We start from the raw sequence: 22,347 nt of genomic DNA on the forward strand, positions 1-22,347 counted from the left end.
GTGCGTGGGTCACATGCATGCGTACCAATGTGTGAATGAATTAACTTCCCCTCCTCACAACTGCACAAGCTTCTGCCCCTGGGGACAGGATGAAAGGAAAACATGACAGATGTTAGTCATATTGCGTGGTGCATGACTTTAAAGTGCTCTAGTAGTTCAGCTATGAGCGTTATGGAAAAACATTTCTGGAATAAAGAGATTATTATCTCAGGATCTGGGCTGTGCTGGGCACCACAGAGCTGCCTTACTGCTGTTCCTATCCTGCCTGGCACGTAATTCCTTGCTGTGACATCTTTCTGTGTAGCCTTTGTAGATAATTCTTGTGATAAATCTTTCTTCAGAAAAATGGAAGTTTTTCATTTTTGAATACATAACTTGATCACCGTATGCTGAGGCTGGACTTGAACAGGAATACCATGAGAAGATTTTCCTTCTCCACCTGGTAAGCCTGCTGTTCTCACGTGCAAACCACCTTTTGTATTTTTTTTTTTTTTTCAACTTTAGCCTCTGTTAGGAACACAGGTTCCATCTATTTATGAACATTGTATGTGATTATTTCCCTGATTAATCTGAATATAAGATGTGCAGCAACCAGCTAATTCTAAGGCCTTTCCTGGTGGCACTAGCACACCTTTGAATTCTTTATTTCAGATTCTGTACAACACAAAGGAGAATTCCTACACTGGGCGCAGGGATTTGGCAGGGGAGGGGGAGGGGCAGGATAAAAGAAAATAAAATGCCATGTAGGCTGAGAGAGGAATGTAGTTAGCTGTCATAAATCTCTGGAGACAAGATCTCTCCAGAGCTGGATTCATCTAGTGATCCCCTCACTGACTCCAGTCCTAAAGATCAAAGAGGGGTGGATTAAGTAGCATGTACTCTGCAGTGATGTGCTGCTGTTTGCAGTGATGTGCTGCTGGGGATTAGCGAGGGAGGAATCACCTAAATAAAAGATCACAGCACCACAGTGCAATTCTGACTGGAAAGGACCTTGTGAGGTCCTAGTTCAACGTGCTGCTCAAGGCTGGGCCAACTTCCCTGTTAGTTCAGGTTGCTTCAGGGCCATGCCTAGTTGAATTTTGAATGTCTCCAAGGTCAGGGATCTCACCTCCTCTCATGACTCCTGTTCCAGAGCTTAACTCCTTTCATGGTGAACTTTTCCTTTCCTGTATCTAATTGGAAGTTCCCTTCCTGCAAATTCTCGTGCCTGTCCTGTCCATGTAGCTTTTTGTCCTTTTGTTGTAGGCTCCTGAGGAACATCTGTCTCTGTCCACTTTGGGTTGTTGAACACAGCTGTGAGATCCCTTCCTCCCCTGCTTCCCCTGGAGCTGTCTCTCCTCCAGGATGAACAAACTCTCTGTCTCAGGAACACCACACACATCATGTGCTCCAGCTCCCTCAGCATCTTGGACAATCACCAAACTGGACTCACTCCAACTGGCTGACCTCTCTCTTGGTGGCCCAAAACTGGCTCCAGAGCTCCAGATGTGATCTCACAAGTACCAAATAAAAGTAAGTAATCAATTCCCCTGACCCACCTCTGGAGCAAAGGAGATGCTCTGGGATACCATTGCTACTGACACTGCAGAGCCTTTTGAAACTGGTGCCTGCTGTCAGTGCCAGTGACCTGCATAAATGATGGCCTTAGGCCTGTTCTCATTGTACAAAGTTCACACTGATCCAGGAAAAAAAAATCATTAATTGTTTCAAAAGAATCCAAAGACTTAATGATGCTGTGTGTGGGCTTTTACTGTGGCCTGTCAGGACGAGGGCTAAGGTTTTCCTTTTTCATGGGAGTTTCCAGCTGTCAGTGATGCTTCTTGGTCTGTTTTGGTGATGGTCCCTACGACCACACTCCTGGGCTGCAGGGGTTGCTGCCAGGGTAACTCAGCAGAGTTTCTTGGCTTTTGGGCATAGCTGCCATGGTGACTCACTGTAGGTTCTGGAAATAGTATTGGACCAGTTGGACACATGTTCCTAGCCAGGCTTTGCACTCAGGCATCTTCTCATCCCCTGGCCTGGGGCTCTGCCCTTACCCTCAGTTGTAAAGAGAGAACAGGAACAGTCTGTAACAGGAATGGGGCCCTTGCCCCGCGAATGTTTGAGGGCCATGAAGCATCCCTAGAAACCCTAAGTCAAGCTGCTGAGCAGTGTTCACACTGGCTGCTGTGCTCAGGCTGTCAGGACAGGGACCAGTCTGCCTCAGGTGCTCTTGGCAAGGGGAAGGGAAATGGGTGGGCTTTGCCTGGTGTAGCAGTGTGGCCAAGAGAGATGCTTTTAATTTTCATTAATGTGGCTGCTCAAATGTTTTTACCGATGCTGTGCTCAAGCTTTTCTTGGTACTGGTGACTAGGAAGAGCCAGCTGGGGCTGGGACAGGAGAGAGGAGAGCAGAGGATGCCTTGTGCTGGCTCTTGGATTGTGACCACTCAGAGGATGTGCTCATGCTGTGTCACACAACAGAGGCACCTCCAGGTTCCTCCAAGTGTGGCATGGTTTAGCCCTGTCAGTGTCACACTGTGCCCAAGAAAAATCTCATTGGCCTGACTTTGGAGAATGGAGATCTGTGCAGATGTGCCTATATTGTCTCCAAGACCTCAAATTTTGTTTTTGCATGAAGATCCATCTCCTTGGAGGTGGTGTGCTGGGTCACCTTGCCATCTGCCAGGGCATGGCAGAGGTGTGTGTGACTATCAAACCTTTGAGCTTCCACATTTTAGAGCAAATGCTTTACATCATGAGCATCTACTCTTCTGAGGAACCACACACACTGACAACTTGATCACTTTGTTCTTCTGATGACCCAAACCACGAGGTTTGATGCAACATTTTGACATACTCAGAGCTCTATTTGTGCCTTACTTTGGGTGACCTAGAGCTCCACAGAGCAGCTCTGAGGGTACTCCAGTGATTTGTAACATGTTTTCTAGTTGAGGACATGTATTTACTATGGTACAACAAATGAATGATTAATAGTTGCCATAGTGATAATGAGAACTTGAAGTCTTAGAGCATTACAGAGTCAAATGCAAGCCTTGGCACATCTTTGCTGCACAGCACTCATGGCAGGGTCCTGAAAATAGAGGCTCAGGAACCAGCATCACTTAGTAAGACTAATACTGTATGGAGAAAATCATTAAAAAATATAATATGCTTATTGAGAACTAAAAAAAAAAAAAAAAAAGGGGGGGCGGGGGAAGACAGTTCAGGTTTTTCACTATAAGAATATAAGAAGACATTAAATATTTTCAGAGGATTTTCTTTTTCTATTTTTTAAATTCAATTGAAAGCTACTGCTTTCACTGTTAACCTTCCCTATCTTCCCCTATCTTCTTTTCCCTGGCTCACTGAAATATTACATGGACAAAATCTTTGCTTTCTAAGATCCTGACAAAGCTTCTCTTTAATTCTAAGCACAACAATTTCTCCAAAAATTTACTCACCAGCCACCAGTAAGCAGTTTTTTTCAGGGATACACAGAATTTCTCCTACTATTATCTCTTGATATTCTGTGAAGGAAATGACATTCAGACATCCATGGGACACTGAAGTATATGAGGAGCTGCTGAAGATTACAGCTGTTTGTTCAAGCTCCCTCTGTATTGAACAGCTTGTGCTGCACAGTGCAGTGGCCAAAGAGGAGCTTGTTAGTGATGGCAGCTCGTGAAGTTAACCTGGGTGATGTGCCCTGGCAGTCTCAAACTGCTTCTCTAAAAATGGCAGTGTGCAGGAGGAGCTTTGGCTTGCTTATCCTCCACAGGGTCCTGTCACTTTGCTGCAACATTTACCCTGGAAGTGAAGAATCTCGAGAAGTATAAAAAATTTGGGGGGTCAATGTGGCAAAGCCCTCTGCTTCAGGATGCCTTCTGAAACCATCTCCAGACCAGACTTTCATAACCCACAGGGAAAAGTAGACTTGGTGGCCATTAGCTACTACAAGAATTAACTGAATGAGAGGGAAGGATTCTGAAACCACTGCAAGAACTGATTAAATGAGAGGGAAGGATTCTGAAACCACTGAAACATGCAGAAGAATTATTTGTCTTGCTGGTACACTGAGAAATTCCAGCTGAGGATCTGGAAGATGAGCCAATTGATATATCCAGGAGATCAGACAAGGAGCAAGGCAGGAGTTATTGTGCCAAACTAAAGAACATGCACAATCTTGTTTGGCATCAATATGCAGCCATTAGGCTCTGAGACAAAGGAAAAATGATGAGGAACTTTTTCCTTGTGTCACTTCCGCATCCTTCCATTCTCTCTGGGGCTTTTCTAGCTCTGAAGCATCAGGATTGTGTACTGTAAAATGGAGGTAAAATTGTTTTCCTTGCTCCCTCAGCCTATCATTGTGGGAATGTGTAGTTGCTGTCAGTTCTTTGGAGCACTCGAGTTCTGAAGGCACATTCTGTGCCTGGAGATACCAGCCAGTCCTCACCTCAACAGCAGTAAATTAGAGAAAAAATAAGAACACGCAGGGTGATAATTGAGAGACAACAAAGAGAAGTGGTTTTGGTGTCACCAGCAAGTAGCAAAGCATTAATTATTAGCCAGTACTGCTCTGCATGCCAGTGCAGAGTGGAGATTCAGTACCAGCAGCTATCTCCCATCAACTGAGACAGGCATCAAGCACCCCAAAATCTTGAAGATCTGTGAGTCTCTATCACCAGGTATTGCCATACATTGCCTCTACTTGGCCAAAAGTCTGAGCGTTGCTGCAGTGTTGGCACAGCCTCAGTCACTGTGAACTCATGTGACCCATGTGTGTAGGAGCCAAATCCACAGCCCACGTGTGCTCCACAGGTGGATTGCAATATTGTCTTTGCCACATGAGATGATCTTGTGCTCTGCCTTTCTAATTAGTCCCTCAGACAGGCAGGAATGGATGTTTGTAGTGGTAAAATGTCACGCTGTTGTATGTGACAGACTTTTCCTTTAATGATGGGTTTCACCCAAACCAACACCTGGTCACTGACAGCTCCTTTGGGCTGCCCACAGCACGCAGCCTCACCTGCTGTAGGGACCACTTCATCTGCAGCCACAGAGGGACAAGGTTGGATATCAGGAAAAATTTCTTCACTGAAAGAGTGGTTAAACACTGGAACAGGTTTTCCAGGGAGTGGTGGGGTCACCATCCCTAGAAGTGTTAAAAAGCTGAGTAGTTGTGTCCCTTCACAATATGTTTTACTGGGCATGGTGGTATTCAGTTGAAGGTTGGACTTGATGATCTTGGAGGTCTTTTCTCACCTTAATAATTTTATGATTATGTGAGAATAATCCTGACACACATAAATGGTGAATTTGCACGCTATTCCTGAGCTGTAAAATTTTCCAAAAAAGGGAAAAACGACCACTCCAATGAGAAGGTTTTTGTACAAATTTTTGTTCAATTAGCACAACTTGATTTATTGCTGGCTGAACTCTCAAACAGTCTGTAATTACAGACCACAACTGCAAAGTAGGAAGATTATGAAGGTTAAACATATCAAGTCTTTGCATGAAAAGGAAGTGATCAATGAGAGGAAAAAAAAAAAAAAAAAGGAGAGTTAATGAGAGATAAAAGGATTCAGGAGTGTGGCAGATCAGTTTGTGCTAGGACACTGTGTAATGAAAGAAGACAGCCCAGCAAATGAAAGCAGAAAACCCTGATCTTGCTCAGGGTGCCATTAAAAACTTAGATGTAGTCTTCACAAATAAATCTCATTTTAAGGGCTAGTGCTCTTTCTTTTCTTTCTCAAATTTACCTGCTGTGTTAATGCAGTGTCCTCTCACATTTGTTGTTGAAAATTAATTACTTGAGTAATAAGGAGATATAAAAAAATATCTTCAAACAGGTTATAAAAGGAGTTTTTTGCTGAAGGGAAGTTGCCCCCTGCATTTTAAGTTTGCAGCATGAATAAATCTCTTTGTGTTTGTGTTTCAGTGCTTTCTCACACACTGTGTCCCACCGTTGTGCCTAGAAGGGATAGAGAAATGCAGTCTTTTGGGCTGGCTAGCCTTGTCCCAGAAGGATTCCTCTTAAAGACCATTTTCTGCTCTTTGCAATCTTAAGTCCCATGGGAGGAGAAACTTCCTGTGCTGCCTCAGAGGCAGGCTTGCCCTCTATTACTTTTCACTTTAAGGAAATATTTTCCTGATCTTCAGCCTTTATGTCTCCCTTGCTTAATTCCTTCCCACTGCACCTACTTAGATTCCCTTGTACAATTCTAAATAATTAATCACCTCCTTCATTCATTTCAAATACTTGTTGAATACAGAGCAGAGACCAAGAATTCCTCATAGGAAGAAAAGGAATGGGAACTAGATGAGAGAGGACCAGTTGAGAGGCGAGGAATTGAGAAGGAACAATGCTCCAAGCATAAAATCCAAGCTACTGGTAAAAGAGATACAGGAGAGCTGCAGTGCCCCGTGGCTGATTCATGCTGCTTACTTTTGCATATTAATTTGGGAAGGCATAACACAGCTCCTCCTGGGCTCTTGAAGTGCTGTGCTCAGAGGAAGATGCCTTTGATGCCTGTCAGTCTGAAACAGCAGCAGTGCACAGGCAGGTCCCCAGGCAGGGCTGGGCAGCCGAACGTGAGACGAGGGTGGTGGTGAGTGCACCATGAACAAAAGCCCTGCAGCCATCTGGGTGCCCAAAAAGCCTTCAGCACGTGAAAGCTGCCAAGGTGAAGGCAGTCCTGCATGAGTACAGAAGCAGAACTCAGGAGAACTTCCAGCACACTGACTGTAATGCTCCTCACAAACTTGCTTTCCCAAGGACACGTGTGGGTTTGGCTGTACAAAATCCAGTTTGAAAGGTTGGGTTTTGGTGGTGGGTTTATATTATCATCACCATCACCATCACCATCACCATCACCATCACCATCACCATCACCATCACCATCACCATCACCATTATTATTATTATTATTATTATTATTATTATTATTATTACTATTATTATTATTATTATTTCCTTATACCTTGAGAGCTGATGATCCCAAATTTCTAGGTAAGCCCTGAAGTGCATTCCTAGGGCACAAGGGCTCCTTATCTGCAGAAGAAATGTCCCAGAGCACTGTGTCCATCCCAGTCAGGATTCTAAAGCCAGGTCTCTGCACCAGGATCCTTTCCTATTCCTCCTCCAGCAGAACGAGCAGCTTCTCCATGTGCATAATCGGTCAGGCTGGGGTGACCTGCTTGTGGTGATACCTCTCCCCCATTCCCAGTGTGCAGGGATGCTCAGAAAACCAAAAACTTCAGTTGCCTGAGCCCGAGGGCTGGCCACACTAAAGCTCTAATGTGTCAGCAGGCATTTTGGGACCAATCTTCTGGGCTGAACTCCACTCCAACTACCTACAGGGACAGTAGGTAGGAATATTTCTGTACTTTGACAAAGAAGTGAAGAGCAGTCAGCAAGCAGGGAGGTGCTCAACTGTTAACAGAACACAGTAAGGCTACAGGAGCTGAAGAAAATGAGTCTGGAGGAGAGGGGGGCGCTCTGAACCCCCCTATTAATCCTGTTTGCCCTCCATGCAAGGCCACAATCCAGCCAGTTGGTGTCGTTTCTGTGAGCTGTGAACTTTTTATTTATTCACACCTGGGAACATGACCTCTCATCCAGGAGCTCTGTTCCACCAGGAGTGGATTTATGGCTGGCATCTGTTCCTGCAGGAGGCACAGGAGGTGATTTATGGCAAAGAGACTCCGTTCTGACCCAGTGACAAGCCTTTTTGCAGAGATGCTGAAGATATAAACAGTCAGGCTGTGGCACAATGGTGGGTACAATTTCAGTAGTGGTGGTGCACTTACACTGCCCAGCCCCACTGCTGGTGGTCAGAGGCTGGCTGCAGCTGGAACTCTTTTACAAGACACAGGAACACTAAAAGGGAGGTACACGGGCTGGAATGGGACTGTGCCAGGGTTTTCTTTTTATTGGAAAGTGTGTTTTGGCATAGAGGAAAGCTGTCTAGTAAGCAAGCATTCCCAGTCATGCAGAAGGTGCTTGGAAGGGGACAGGCAAGAGCAATATCTCACATGGGAATTTGTGATAGTATTACTGGTGTAAGGCCCATGCAAATGACCATGGAATCCACTGGCTTGGCAAATGGTGTTTGCAGAAAAAAAAATTAAACTGACAGTACATCTGCCTGTTCCACCTAATTTTCTAGGCTTGTATGACCATTGTTTGGGACAGAAACCTGGGATGTGGGAAGGGGAGGAGAAACAGCCCTCCATGACCTCTCTGTCTCCCTGCACCTATGCTGGTCAAGGTCTTTGCACCTTTCTATCTAGCATATTCTCAGTCCCTGGCTGAGTGGTGCTGTTACTATTTCCCCTTTCCCTACCCACAGGTTTGCTAGAAACCTGAGGTTTGCTGAGGGTGTGTGGGTGAAAGGTGAATTTCAAAAAAAAGCTGGGGTCAGGACAGGAGAGCAGGAAGCCCAAAACCTTGTGCCACAAGTTGTGTTTGTGCCTGTGGAAAGGAAGAACCTTTTTAGCTGACTGCAGCAGACTGACACTGGTTGGCAAGGGAATGGGGTGAGTGGGTGTATTCCTGTCACTTGCAGCACAAGGATCTTGGATCACAGCTCTGCCACTATTGTGGACATCCACGAGCACTGGTAGGTGTTTGGACCAGTGAAGCATTGCCTGAGTGTGCTTCACAGCAGGGTGGTGAGCAGAGATCCCAGTTCTGATGCCCAGGGGTGCTCAGAATGGGCTCTGTGATATCCCAGTTCTGATGCCCAGGGGTGCTCAGAATGGGCTCTGTGATATCCCAGTTCTGATGCCCAGGGGTACTCAGAATGGGCTCTATGACTATGTGTGCCTGCTAGAGAACAGCCTGTTTCCTTTATTGGCACCTTCTGGAATTTCCTTTTTTTTAAAAAAATTATTTTCATCTTAAAGTAAAGGGAAAGGGGAGTGCTATCATAGTGTGCTGTCTGTCTCCTCAGCCTTGACTGACCTCAGGTTCACCCACATGTAGAAGGAGAAGTGCAACCAAAGGCAAATGCAACATTCATATTTCACACCACATCCCATCCTGAGTAGTTTGCAGATGACACAAAATTGGTGAGGGATGACCAAGGACGGGGCTGTCATTCAGAGCAAGTTCTGGAGGAGAGGGCCACCAGGAACTGTGTGAAATTCAGGAAGGATAAATGCAGGGACCCACAGCCAGGAGGGAAGAGGGGCTCGCAGTGGTAGAGGCTGTGGGTGTGTGTCCTGGTGGAAGGTCACCACAAGCCAGCAGTGAGCCCTGGCAGCAAACCAAGCCAACATCCCAGGCTGAATGGAGAGCAGCAGAGCCAGGACAGTGTGGGAAGTTATTATCACCCTTCTATCCCCCAAAAAACCCACCTGCTAAGTCATGTGCTACACCACACCTAGATACTGCATCCACTTTCTGGAGCCTCCATACAGGTAATGGACAAACTGGAGGGAGTTCAGGGGAGGGCTGGGCAGGCTCAAGCTGTCACCTGCCAGCAGAGGCTGAGGGAGCTGGGCTTGTTCAGCCTGGAGCAGAGACAGCTTGGGGGCACCTAAGAGTGGCACACTGCCCTGGTGTCTTTGGGGAACTTCTCAGAATGTTTTAGCAGGGCTTTTTGCAATGGCATCTGGCAGGTGTGAGGGGAAAAGGCATGACTCGCAACAGGAGAGGTATCAGGAAAGACATCTTCACCATGAGGACAGTCAAGCAGAGCAACAAATTGCTCAAGGAGTCTGTGCAAAAGTTTCCTGCTTTTTATTTTATTATTCTTTTGAACAGGAGGATACATGGTCTGGTGGTATGGGATGCTAAAGTGTATGGCATGATTACACCAGGATCAGAGACTCAAGTATCACTAATTATGTTATACTTTTGCCATATCCACAAGAAATAGAAGTGATCATTTCCTAGGGATCCAAGGCCAAAGGCTGCATAGGATGAAACTAATGCCAGAGGTGCTCTGTAGATCACGTATGTACAAGTCTTTGGGGGTCTGGCTTTCCTGTCAGAGGGATATTCTGCATACATCTATCCCCTAAAAAGCAGTTCCAGTGCAGCTGGTGTTTTTATTGGTATGGTACAATTCCCACTTAGGGCCTATGGGACATCACCTGGGGCTCATTTGTTAACAATAGGATTCACTGAATTTCACCTTCAGCTGTCTACAAATTAGACCCCTAGAGCTCAATTTTTCTTTAATAAATGCAGGAATCAATGCCATTTGAGTTGCCCCGGAGTATCCAACATGGCCCAGGTTTAGGAAAGTGAATATAGCCCTAAAGTGGGATTCAGCTCACAGATTCGTCCTGCTAAGCTTAGGGATCCTTAGCTGAATATCTTGATGCACCAGACTCCTACGTTTGTAGTATTTAGAGCCTTGAAATGGCCTAGGAGAGCTGGAGGTCATAAATGCCCTATTCATGCTGCATCATGTCTGCAAGCCCTTGGAACTGCAGAATTGTTTTGCTTGGAAAAGACCTTTATGATCATTGAGTCCAGCCATCAACCCGCCACTGTCCAGTGGCTGCAGTGAAGCAGTCAGCAGGGTATCCTTGGGCACTGGGGGCAGTAATTGAAGTCTCTAGAGAAAACTCCCTTGTGCTCCTGTTGTCTCTTACAGCCACTGGAAAGTCAGCAACACCTCCAGACAGCTCCCTCACTGCCTGGTCTTTGGCACACTGCTTCACGTGGGCATAATTGCCTGCAGGATGCATTTTGTTACCCTGACGAGTGGAGATGGCTGCAGGGTAAAGCAGCAGCTCGTTTCTGCTGGGCTGAGTTTGAGGTTCCTGAGCAGATGCATTGGTACCTCAGCAGCTCTGTGGCCTGTGTCAGACACCTCTGTGGGATCACCTTGGCCTGGAACAGAACCTCTGCTGTCACATGGATCAGCACAGCACCTTCCTCTGTTACTGCTGCTGCAGTATCAGGCCTGTTTGATTAAGATTTCTTCTGATTTCCAAATGACCTCTCTTCTCTAATAGGTATCTTCAGGTGGCACTGACTCTTCTCTGCTGCCTCCTTCAAAGCCAGAGGGCTTGAACTCACATGAACCAATGAAAGCAGCTGTGTCTGTTCAGAGGAGGATGCTGAATGAAAGGGGATTTTACCTTCACACATGCTTCCTATTGACCTTTAAATAATATATCACTTATAAACAAACATGCATTGCCCTGTGCTTCCACACTAAATGGGCAGCTCTGCCTGGGTGAGAAGGGCAGGACAACTACAAAATTTCTTTAGGTATGTTTATTTTATCATTGAACTTAGGCTTTGGGAGATGGAAAACTTCTGGTTATGCTGCAGAAAGAGAGATAATGTCTAAAATTATCTTCTTCCACATACCTACATGCCAGGAGAAGGACAAAAGGATGTGTGGCCTAACTCTGTAACACTCTGTTTAGCTACATTCAGCTAAGGATGTGGTAGTCCCAGGTAGCTGGGGCTGAGAATAGGACAGAAGCTCTGATCCATGGGCATATTTAATCCTTAGGCATATTTAATCACATCAGCAGAATCCTAGATGGGATGGGAAGTGTGACATTCTCATGTACTAATAAAAGACAAGAAGGATGGTCCAGCCCAAGGCTGGCTAGTTTGACATTACTTTGGCAAAATAATGGGCATATTGATACGGGTATAAAGATATTAAAGATAAAGTAAACAATTAATGCCAATCAACATGTTTTTTAAGGGAGGAAGGATTGTCAAACTGGATTTCATTCTTTGATCTGATTGTAGGTTTTGGCTGATAAAAGTAATTGCAAAGATGGAATATATTCTGACTTTTGTATGTTTGACAGCACAACAGATTCTGATTAAAAAATTAGCATTCTACCCTAGCAATGCAAGGCACATAAAATGGATTAAGAGTGGGTTGACACGTCAACAAAGAAGCTGTCAAAAGAGACTCACTGTAGGAGTGTGGGTTTTTTTAGAAGGGTCTGAATGCTATTGAATATTTTCAATAACGACTTGGAAGTAAATATCAAATACTGCTGATAACATTGGAAAATGTTGGAGGAGACTAGGAGTTATACAGAAATACTCTCAGTGTGCTTGTAAGGAAGCTTTCAAGTGGAAGAACAGGCAAGCAGACCACACACACAGGAACCTGGAGTGCAATGCATCCCAGAGGGATTTCAGCATCCCAAAGGAGCAGCCCCAAATAATTCTGCTAGTGTGGTGTTTTGTGGCTTTTGCTTCTTGTGTTTGGTGGGGCTGATGCTATCCCTGACTGTGTCATTCGGAGGAGTAGAGCAGGGATGAAAATTTTAATTTCTTCATGTTGCACCACTTGATATTGAAATAACATGTCTGGTTCTGGTAACTCAAATTTCGAAAGAACAGCGAGGAAAAAAGAAAAAGTTGCTGAAACAAAGCACACGAATTATTCAGGGACTGAAAAACCACTATTGTGTGTGAATGCTTCCAGAGCTTGATATATTTATTTAATGAACGAGGGATGAAAAGCAACTTGAGACCTGCTTATGAGTGCCTTTGGGGGGAAATGGCAGATGCAGAAGGGCTCTTTAATGTAGCAGAACTGAGCAAAGCCAAAACCTACAGAGAAAACATCTGCAGGAGCACGGGCAGGGATTCAGCAGATCGTGCACCTCTGGGAAGTGGTGGACTTTAGCCCCACCTCCCAGTGCCTTCAGACTAAGATTGAAATATTTTGATTGTGTATTTGTTGATCAAACATGGGGTGAGGGATAAAGTGTTGACCTACGTGTGAAAGATGAGACTTGGTGATTTACTGGTCCCCTCTAGCTCTCTACTGAAAGCCATGGAGCTGTGAGGCTGACAGTGGAAGGAGGGGGTGGACTCACCAGTTTCTTTCCTACAGGGCTTCATCTCTGCTCTTCCTCCTCCCTCTTTCCAAATTCCCTCCCTCCCTTCTGTGGTCTCCATCCTGAGGCACTACACAATGCTCAGAGTGAAATCTCTCAAGCTGTTGGTTGGAGGGACAGGAGAGAATGTTCAAAATTTTGCCTGGTATGTTCTCAGGAAGGTTTTCAGAAGGGAAAACATCAGCAGAACTTTGTGCCAGAAGTCAGCCCACTTTCCAAGCTGCCACTGTCTCCTTTTGCTGGCAACTCAGGAATTTATGCATGTCCTGTGAGTGAGGTGTCCCCAGAGCAGCCGGGGAGGCTGGGACATCAGTCCCTGAAGTGCTGTCTTGAGGAAACAAGTCTCTAAGATTCAAATGCTGCTTTGTTTATGAAATAAAGTCCACCAGACCTATTGCCAATTGTTTATGCTAAAGAGCACACTCCCATTAATGCTAATGGTGCTTTGGAGCATAAATCCTTGCTAATTGATATAGGAATGTATCCCAGAAGAATTTACTTTACTGCTGATTTAGCTGATAGATATAAATGTGTGAGAGGGAAATATTAGCATTCATGTAAAACAATTAGGTTATCAACAGGGGCAAATGATTCAGAAAATGACTGCAACTTTCCAGTTCCCTTTAATGGAAAAAAAAAAAAAAAAAGAAAGTCTGCTAATGAGGAAAATCAGAGGGAATACAAATATGAGCTAATCATTGCGATAACTTAATATTTGTGTTATATCAGCAGCCCTTAGAAACCAGGGCAGGGTTCCCACCTGAGCTCTGTGCTGGTGTGGGAGGGACAGGACCCTTCTGCTGCCCACCGAGGTAGATCTTCCCTGTGATCTCTCTGGTGGAGCAGTGATTTTGGCTTACAGGGCTGACACACCTGGCCACTGGATGTTGAGCTCAGTCATGTTCACTAAACAGGCATGAATAGAATGATACAAGCAGCAGATAGATTTCCACAATTTAATTTTTTTTTTCAGATAATATAATGGCATATGAAAAGTGAGGCAGTAATGCAGTTCAAAAGAAAAAAAGAAAGCAACCCCTCTCCCTCCCCTCCCCTCATTCTCCTGGATCTTTCTGCCAAAGGCTGACATTATTGAAAGTTTGATAAATACAAGAATTATGGCCATTTCCATAAAAATTGTTTAAAATCTACAATTTTGTGGCAAATATACAGCCATTGAAGGAATAATTTCTTTCAGTGTACTCAACAATTTTACCTATTCGATTCCCATTTAATTCATGGGTTTTGATGTGAAAATATTGTTTTTAAGAGAAGGCTCAATACAGGAAACGTACAGTAAGCCACAGATCTTCCCCAAAATGATGGTTTGACCTCCAGTGTGGAATCTGTGGAATTGTGAGCATATGGGTTTTCATTTTTTAACTCTAAACCTATCTAGAATCAGGAGGAAAAAAAGTCATATACCAAAAAGTACAGTATTGTATTGTTTTATGGCATTTTCTGATTCGCATATTTTAGCCATTTTTTGATTTTAGTGCAAGACCAAGCACATTCACTTCTGCAAATACAGAAAGAGATCAAAATTTCTGCATCTTAGAATCTTTTGCTGTAATTCACTGAATGGCAAGACTTTTCCTCCCCACAGATTTCAGTAAGCCTAATTTTCAAAGTCTCCATTATTAATGAAATATCAAGCGAATTAGTTAACATTTGCCTGGGCATGGTTAAAGACCTTATACCCAGGAAGATTTCATATAACAGAAAGCGCCCAACCCTAGAAACATTTTTTTTTCCATTTAATGCTCATAAAATTTTACAGACAACAGAATCCTTTCTTAAGCTTTATTTAAGAAATCGAATACTATTATAGTTCAATATATATAAGACACATCCAGTATTGTGTTCCTGATAGCAAGTGCATAGATTTTGTTAAGATATCATTTTTATATTTAATTTTTTTTATTTGTTACTCAGTAGCACGTTTCATGATCACACGAAGGGATATTCCCAGTGATTTTGCTAAGAGCATGAGAGAAAAAACAGAACACAGCAAAGTAGTGAAACTACAACAGAGATGAGGAACAAAAACGATCAGGCAAACTATCAGTACAGTCGATTCCTGATAAGTGAATAATCTGATTGCTTGGTCACAATGCTTTATTCACTTATCAGGAATGATTCACACTACATTTTGTTAAACTGTTTTCCTTAGCCTAATACCTAAGAGTCACACTGGGCAAAGGCACACACACTCTGGCAGGCTATTCTTTAATCAGCAAGTCTTGTGACAGTTTGGTAATTTCCCATGGCGATACACATATAGCTAACAAAGAGACATTTTGCTAACACTGCAAGGTGCCTTACATAATTGAAATTAAAAGCATGTGTTTAAGCAGGACAAACTGTTCAGCTGCATTGCTTTAAGGAACTCATTTCTCTCCCATTGTTGAAATTAAAAAAAAAGAAAAGAAAAAAAGAAAACCCTGTATCTTTCAGCCCTGAGTATTTAAAAGAAACCTAACTGCAGTACAAGTCTTTTTTTTTCAGTTGTATTTTTGGAAGAAAAGACCCTTCACAAAGCTCTAGTTTCTTTCCTAAGACCAAGTTTGGACGAAAAAAAAGAGAAAAGAAAATAAGAAAACATCCACAGCAAGCTAAAAAAAAAAACCCCAGAGAGCAATTCTGATTTATCCATCATGCAAGTCAAGACTTACTTAACTGAATCCACGGGTGTCAACATTCCCCAAATCGAGATCATAAGCTCTAGAAGTGTCAAAGACTCAGGGTATAGTCTGACCATCGGGTTCTGCTTTCCTGCCTGGGCTGTCTGCTACAGGCTCCTGTGGTTTTAGGTTAAACCTCGAGCTGCTTGGACCCCTGACCTCTGATAACAGACCCTGTGGGACGGCACTGGAGCTTGCTGGGGGCTCCGGACCCATCGCTTGTTTGCTTCTCATGGAAACGGAAAAGCGTAAAAAAGGAAAAAAAAAAAAAGTAGAAAAATAGATCGAGCAGTAACAACCAGGCCAACTCACAAGCCACCAGAAAATTTCAAAAGTCTTCCAAACGCAGGAACCAGTTTTGCTGCTGACACCACACGGATACACCCAGTGCGCCAGGACCTTGTTGGACGGTATTGATGGGGCTGTGTGTGTGTGTGAGCCAAAGCCAGAGCGCCAGAAAGACCAGGGGAGAGGAGACAAGAGGGAGGAGTGTCGTTTGGGTCTCATAAGAGCACTTTTAAGTGGTCTTCGATTCCTGAGCATCACAGAAAGTGGGACAAAGGAAAGGGATGGGGGCGTATGGCTTGAATTCCAGAGAGCACTTGCCAGTGCTTCTCTCTCCTCCTTGGGTTTGGTTGGTTTTGTTTTGTTTTTCCCCCCTCTCCAAATTGTAAGGTTTGTATCTGCGATCAGAGGAGAGAAGAGACTTTCTGTAAACCAGAACAACATAGATTTTTCTTTTGCAGCTTTTATTTCATCGTGGTAGATACCGCTTGGGGGAGAGCAGAGAGATTCTTGTGAGGAGGAAAAAATTATAGGAAAGGAAAGAATAAAAAAGCTTAAGAACCAAGTGTAAAAATAATGAGAAAAAAAGTGCTATGGTATTTCTTTAGTCCCTTTTGAGATTTCTGTAATACTATCAGCCAATGCTGAGAATGATCTGCTTTGTAAGCCCACAGCAAAAATATCACCCATTGGAACAACGGGGGATCTTTTTTCCATCATTTATTTCTCCTTTTTTTTTTCTTTTTTTATTTTGTTGGCTTTTTTTTTTACTTCCACTGGCTTTAGTACAAAGTCTTCCCATGTTCACTTGGATTTTGTTATGTTTTTTAAAGTATTATACGTACAACTGCCCATAATAAGCTTGATCACCTGGTAAGATTTTGCAGGCTCTCCCAGCCCTAGTTAAGACATGATTATTTTCTAGGGAGAGTTTGACTAATGGCATATGCCAACAGGTTACTGTGCAGTTTGGAAAAAACCCCAAGGCTATATCCTCCTTTTCTTGAATGTTTCATATGCTTCTGTAACGCAGTGGCAGAGTATTATTATTATTTTTTAACAACTAGGAAGAAATGATCTCCGTAATCCACATTATCCAGACTGACTGAAATGCCACAGCAAAAAAAAAAAAATCTTTTCAGGTGTCTTCTGTGTGTTTGTGTGCAGAAGGTTTTGCAGTTCGAAGGCTAACAAAAGCTACCTTCAATAGGACTTTGCAGGAAACTCATTTAAAATGTTTCCTGCTCCAAGAGATTATCCAAGTGATAAGGCATGACTAGGGGGAGGAAGAGAGAAAAAAAAAAAATCCAAAAAAAATCAAAGAAACCAGAACATGTCTAAAATGTACAAATCCTCTTTTGCCCCCCAATCAGCTATTCACTTAGGTGGAATCGACTGTATCTTTTGTACACAACCAACAAATAGAGAAAAAAAAAAACAGGCACGTGAAACAGTGAGGTGTGCAGATGTATTACCAACACAGAATGACCACCAACAATACAACACACAAAGTAGAGAGACAAGTATTAGGAAAATGGTTTAATATTGGAGACAGAAGCAAAAAACTGCATCACACAATAACATACGTTACAAAAATAAGTCTGACTGTTTCAACTACACGGTTATGTTCACAATGAGGACAGAAGAATCAGAAAAAACTCTGATCTAAACAGCAAAAAAGCAAACCCCTAACGTTTTAACTAATACATTTATCCACGCAAAGTGACCGAGTACTCCTAATTCTAATTACCTTATTGTGTAACTGCACGATACAGAATAAAAAGTGAAACTTACCGCTTTTGTTAAGACAAAATTCTAAACACTAGATATAAGCAAAGGGAAAAAAGAAATCAAGCCAAAGTTTTGAATTCTCGAAACAAAACCAACTCTCTTTCTACCGTCCAGAAATCAAACTTGAAAATCAGTCATGATCGAGGGGGCCCACGAGAGTAAGCCACAAAAATTTCCATTTGTTTTTTAATCTCCAGTATAAAAAGTTCCACTGGTACAAAATGCATAAGTACAATCAAGTTGTAGAAATAGGAAAGCCTGCTTTTTTTTGCCTTTTTTTGTTCTTTTTTTTTTTTTTTTTTTGGCTCAAATTCCATCAAACAACAAAATCCAAATGCATCAATAAAACAGAAACAATACTCAAATGGTCTTACAGTTTCCACTAGATTGCATTAACTTTGGCTTTTCTCAGACAATACTTAAAAACTAGTTTGTAATTCTAAACAAAATGATAGTATTATTAATCTACAAACAACAATTCCCACAGCACGAAAAAAACACAAATACATAGGTTTGTTTTTTTTTTCTTTTTGTATGACATTATCCAAAAAGGTAATGAAACTACAGGATATTTTTTTCTTTTTGTTAATTAGCACTTAAGATAATAAAAACAGAAACAGTAAAATGATTCCAGAGTAGCACAAGCCAAGGAACTGTAACCCCTATGGTGAAAGAAAGATGAACTTGTTACTCCTTTGAGGACTGCCATTTCATTGCAATTAGCTAATTTGTTTGATAAAGCAACTAGTCTAGTCTTTTGATTAGAATTTTGTAAAGCAATTTCCCTTGTTTTACTTCCTCTCTTATTAGGCCCTTGCACCCTTGCAGCTTTTTCCTTTCATTATTTTGAAAGAGAACTGGTAGATAATTTGCCTCCTAAGAGGTGTATGTTTGGGTTTTTTGTTTTGCATTTGATTTTCATTTTTTATTTTTGAATTTTATTTTTTTTTCCAGAGATGGACACTTGTCTAAGCAATGACTCATCTCCATTGCCTGGAAGTACAGAAACATTCCTTGTCTCCCACTGCTAAGCCAATGTCCCATGGAGTAATTCAGGGCAGCCTGATGCCGAGTTACACTGCCCAAGGACCAGAGGCACCGCTCTAACTGGACTGGAAAACCCACAGGACACACCAGGGCATCTACAAAAGCTTTGGAAATTTAGACGGTGGGTATGACGAGAAAAATTAGTGAAACAGTCTCTAAACAATCCAAATGATGATCTCATATTATATATATATGTACATATATATAATATAACGTACGTGAGATGATACTTCGAATACGCACAATTGCTGCAAGTAGTACAAAATAGCCCTCAAAGGGTGTAGGAAGGCCCCAGCAGTAGTAAAAACGTGAGAAAAGTATAGATCATTTATTTATAAGTGCATGTGCTATAAGAAGGAAACTTTTTTTGCATCACTAGAGGCTAGTCCTTTCCATCCCAGGGCTCTACATAAAGAAGCATTTAATTGGGGATGAGAGACAAGAGTGCACCAGCTGATGTTGCTCATATAGGGCTTCGTTTTTTAATTTTAGGTGGCTTCAGATATAAGCAGATAGAACTAGGAGGTGGAAGAAGGTATGGCACTTTATGACCTGTAGCAGGTACTGCTGCTCACACACATTGGATTGGCAATGAATTCGCTAAACCGGTGGCAAAGAACCGAATTTGGTTGTTGGTCACTGTTTGTGCGGTAGAAACGCAACCCAATCAGACTTACAAGGCAGTGAAAAGGGCTACCAGCATCTCTTTTCTGGCTCCTTACAAAGAGCTTCCTCCAGCAAACACCCACATTGGTCACACAGATACTCCCAGGGACCACGGGTACGAGTAAAGTTACTCCTCTCTGTATTTTATGAGTGTCTGCAGGAGTAAGCCAATATATTGCCGTGACAAATAATGGCAGATAACACCAAACATTACAGTGTATGTAAACTTTATCCATAAAAAGTAGTTTAACTGCAGTGCACACTGAATTTTCACCCAGGAAGATCTAGTGCATCTGATTTAAGCAAAAGTTCATTTATTTAAATTACAAAAATATTATTATTCTTTCTTTTTTTTTTCTCCTCAAGGTTTTCAAATGGTGGATTGACCACTCCTGACTGGGAGTGGCTCACACAATAGATAATTAAAGAATTGTTTTCTTTTTCTTTTATTTTATTAATACTGAATAGCATATTCCAGCAGCATATTAAAAGCTCTTTAAGAAAAGACAAAATCCCCAAAATCTAAAAAGGAAAACCACAAGTTAATTACGGTTTTAAATAATTTTAGTTATAGATACAGAAGAAATTTAGACAGCAGTAAAATATTTTTGTCCTTCAGATCTGCCCTGTGCATTGTTCTGATTTCAACCATGTATTAAATAAACCACAAAAAACTAAGTATATATATATTTATAGATATAGATATATATATAAAAATAAACAGCAAAATGGTGAATGTATAAAAGGTATTAACACTCAAGACAGCTCTGGGTGGAAAGGGTTAAAAGTTCAAAACTTTCTCACCTTAGAGGTTTCCATACAATATGAAGAAAATACATAGTGAGGTTTGCTTTCACAGCATTGATGTGTGCAGAGTGGTTAAAAAAGTGAAACATGGGCACTTATACAATGTTTTACAAAAAACATCAAAGAGAAATAACAAACAATAACAATTTCAGGCAACAAGACCACAGGATAGCAAGTTAACAAACTTTTTAACCTCTTTTTTTCTTTAAATATTAGGGATTTATACAAAACACATAATAAAATACCCATGTTATCAAATTACTTCACACAAGAAACACACTGAAGCTCTAGGAAGAAAGTACCTTTGGAATTTGGCACTATAATTTCACTGATTTTTTTTTTCTTTAAAAGAAAAACTGATCACATTTTGCTGAACACAAACACACCTAAATTGTTCACAATAAAAAAATGACATCAATGCGTCACAAGCCAACACAAACTTATTCTGGAATATTTTTTTTATTTTCACATGAAATTATTTTTTTTAAGCAAACAACTTTTTTTTGTGTTTTTTTTTGAATCTTCTTTTTGTTCTTGTTGTTCAAGTAAACCAATTTTAAACTTGTCTTTTTATAAACATAGAACACTTAAGACCATAAGACTCATGATGAAACCACAACTTAATTCACAGAAGCACCAACGTAACACATTTTACAGTAACCTTTCTTCTGTACATTGAAACAGTATAAAATATAGGTAATTTCATGTGCATTAAACCATGGATTGTCTAACTGTGAGTCAGTTCAGCAAAAGGTGACACAAGTAGGTAGCATTTGCCCTAAAACAGGGTAAATATTTTCTTATACTAATCTACAAAAAGTGGTTCTATATATATACTTTAATGAGAAAGTGAGCCACCTAAAATGGCCTTATCAAAAAACTTTACACTGCCTGAAAAATGTAAAAACTATTACAGACCTCTAGAGACTTAAAATCAGACAGTTTTATTTCTCAAACTGTTTTGGAAGTAGTCTGTTAGAAACCAACATTCTGTGCCTCTGGACACATATTGCTATTGTCACCAGTGACCAGGCAGAATGCCAATCCCTGTATAATACTTTCAAGTCTGTTTTTTTTTTTATTTTTTTTTTACGAAATGAAAAAAAAAAACAAAACAAAACCAAAAATCAACTAAGAGTAAAACCCAAAACAAAAAAACCCAAACAAAAATAAACAAAAACTCCAAGGAAAGAAGAAAACCAAAAACCAAAACTAAAAAAAAAAAAAATCAAAGGAAAGAAAGAAAAAACATTTTGCCACAGGTTGTTTTTAAATCCTATCATTAATTTATCTAATAATAAATTTCAGTCTTGCATGAATGCAGCAATGTTTTTTCACATTGACTTCCCAGAATTCATAGCTAGATGAGGTCACATGCAAATTTCAAAGGTCAAACTAGGTCAGTAGGAGAACCAAATATGATGTGAGGTCAGAAAGACATCAGAAACAATGACGGGACGATGAAACTTTTTTTTTTTTGAGACGCCACAGGGACATGCTAGGCAAACGATGGGCTAACGGGCATGGAGATGTCTAGGGAAAAAACAAGGAAGAGGAAAAAAGGTTACACAGAATCTATGCAGCACAAACAAAATCACTTTTATGGGTGCAGGAGAAAAACTAATGCAAATCTTTTATCAGTAGAGCCTACGAGCCGTTCACATAATTTGCATTAACTTACAATACTTGTCAACAAGAACACAATGGAACCCCAAAAGAATCCATCTGAAAGGAGTCAGAGAGAATGGATTCCTCTTTGGGGAGAAAAGAGAGGAAAGAACCAGTTTCTACAAATGCAACAGAAAGGTACAGGGAGAGGGGGGGAAAAAGGGTCAGACAACTGAACTTTAAACTAGGTAATGGAAACTACGAACAAAATAACCAGACAAATACAAACAAGAGGATAAAAGCATGAACTGCAAAGGGTGGAGGGTTCAACAGTGAAAAAGCGCCCATTCTTGGCACAATTACTCTAGAGACTACTTCAAAGGATCTAGCTAGCATAGAGAGCTGCTCTTTAGGTATCCAATAAGTTAACAATAGGCAATAAATAAATTCCATTATTTCTGAGGCAGTAAAAATTTTGTATAAAAATAGAAATGCTTTTTACAAATAAAATTTACAGGCCTGTGGCTTTCTTTTTTTTTATTATTATTAAATTTATCTCTCAAGAAACATCAAGTATTGTCACTCATTTTATTTTATTTTTTTTTATTTTAAACCCTGTAGCTTTAGAAACAGAT

At 41.5% G+C, this 22,347-nt stretch overlaps 1 protein-coding gene across 4 annotated transcripts in view; it reads right to left on the bottom strand.

Moving 5' to 3' along the window:
* Positions 1-15,589: 15,589 nt before the first annotated feature.
* The window catches only part of CELF2 (CUGBP Elav-like family member 2), a 376,801-nt gene continuing 370,043 nt past the window's right edge, over positions 15,590-22,347 (bottom strand). For all 4 annotated transcript variants that reach the window (XM_063397060.1, XM_063397061.1, XM_063397062.1 and 1 more), the window contains one exon: positions 15,590-21,637. The gene's annotated coding sequence lies outside the window, so the exon portion shown is untranslated. The remainder of the gene's footprint in view (positions 21,638-22,347) is intronic.

Source organism: Prinia subflava, chromosome 4 (assembly GCF_021018805.1).
Source record: "Prinia subflava isolate CZ2003 ecotype Zambia chromosome 4, Cam_Psub_1.2, whole genome shotgun sequence".
NCBI lineage: Eukaryota > Metazoa > Chordata > Aves > Passeriformes > Cisticolidae > Prinia > Prinia subflava.